At 52.3% G+C, this 1,936-nt stretch overlaps 1 pseudogene; it reads right to left on the bottom strand.

Moving 5' to 3' along the window:
• Nucleotides 1–189: 189 nt before the first annotated feature.
• On the bottom strand, nucleotides 190–1,717 carry LOC108302482 (annotated as a pseudogene).
• Between the last annotated feature and the right edge of the window lie 219 nt (nucleotides 1,718–1,936).

Here is a 1,936-nt window from a genome sequence, read left to right on the forward strand (position 1 = left end):
AAGGTCATTTATGGTTTCATATGTTCAGCCTTGTTTCTTACGGTTGTGAACAGGTTCATAAATTATGACAATGAATTTAACCTTTAAGAGAATACTTTTTTAAGGATACACACATATTTACTCAAACATCCTGGGAACACCTATCAAGTGCTTTATGCGTCCTGTGCTATCCGCTAACATGCAGAAAAGTCATCGTTCACTCTCTCCTGGGGTGGAGGCTGAGGATCCCTCTCTGGAATCACTGGGAAGTGGTTTCTGATGTGTTTTCAGGTGACGTTTGAATGTTCCCAACTGACAGAAGACGTTTCCACACATGGGACAGTTGTAGGGTTTCTCCCCAGAGTGGGTACGTAGGTGAACGTTCAGGTTCCCCTTGTGGCCGAAGACCTTGCCGCAGTATTTGCATTTGAACGGCTTCTCCCTCCGTGTGCAACTTCAAGGTGGACTCGTGGGTGAACCTCTTGTTGCAGACATCACACGTGTAGGGCTTCTCGCCAGTGTGGATTCGCTGGTGAACCCGGAGGTCTGAGGCCTGCAAGAAGCACTTCCCACACTCACGTTCAAAGGGTCTCTCTCCTGTGTGTGATCTCTTGTGGAGCTTTAGCTGGAAGAAATACTTAAATGCTTTACTGCACTTGTCACACACAAAGGGCGGCAGTGCCACAGCTTCTTGGCCATCGGGGTGACTGCCTGCATCCGCAGGGCCTGGGGAATGAACTGGATTCATCCCAGCTGGTCCCGGGGAGTCTCTGTTGCCCACAGGTGTGGCTCCTCCTTGAGGCTCTTCTTGGGAAATGGAGGCGGCGTCTGGTTTGCTTCTTTTGGGACCTCTCAGATTCAGAGAGTATCCTCTGTCCTCACTGTGAGTCGAGGCTTCTGTCTTCACCGCGCAGGCAGAAGCTGTGTCAGCATCCACATTCTCCACAGAGGCTCTCTTTTGGGGTTCCTTCCCATCCTTTGCTCTCACCAGAGCACTGGGACCCTGTGGAAGCTGAGGCTCTGGGGATGTGAGTCCTGGGTTCTCTTTGCTGTTTTCCTTCAGATCCTTCTCCAGGTTCTGCTTGGGTCTCGGAAGCTTTGGGTCACCTTTCATGACAACACTCTTTTGTAGCAGGAAGTCCTCTCCCTGCCCCCTGGACAATGCAGGGACCTTGGGCAGGGTCTTCAGCTCTCGGCTCGCCTGGCCTTCCCCCAGGTGCATGTCGTTCACAGAGGAGGCCTGCTGGCTGGACATGTCTCTCAGATCATCCCTGACGCTGGCGGGGGCTTCAGCCATCTCAGCATCTGAGTCCAGCATAAGATATTCCTTGCCAAGCAAGTTGACCACAGACCATTTCTTGGGTCTTCTGTTGTTCCATAGCAGGTCCTCCCGCTCTTTGCAGCTCTGCACACCGTTCACCTTGACTAAGACCTGGAGCTCCTGGGGCATGGAGATCATGAACTGCTCCATCACCAGCATGTCCAGGATCTGCTGTTTGGCGTGGAGGTCGGGCCTCAGCCACAGATGGCACAGTGGCTCAGTGAGTTTCCTCAGAGCCTGGATGGGGTCCGACTGCTCTGGGCAGTTGAACATCCTGAAGTTCAGGTGCCAAGTCTCAGGGTCCCCGTAGTCATTTCTAAGTTGAGTTCCTGGGGATGCCACGGACTGTGGCAGCTGTAACCCAGGGCTGTTTCGGGGTTCTCCCTGACGCTATGGGAGTCTGCAATTTGCAGCCATATCTAGTGGAGAATTTTTCAATCAGTCTCTGAGCAAGCTCTTTCAGTAACTAGCATCTCATTGAGACCTGTCTACACCAGCCACCCAGGTTTTTCTCGGTAATGGATTCACTGTTTGTTCAGAAGTCTCCTTCCTGGCTTCCGCCTCCGAGCTCCTTGTGTGTGGAATGTGCTCTCCACGTGGCCAGGAGATGAGCTGCTCTATTTATAGAGAAGCAGA

The sequence above is a fragment of the Cebus imitator genome, unplaced genomic scaffold (genome assembly GCF_001604975.1).
Source record: "Cebus imitator isolate Cc_AM_T3 unplaced genomic scaffold, Cebus_imitator-1.0 Scaffold41, whole genome shotgun sequence".
Taxonomy (NCBI): domain Eukaryota; kingdom Metazoa; phylum Chordata; class Mammalia; order Primates; family Cebidae; genus Cebus; species Cebus imitator.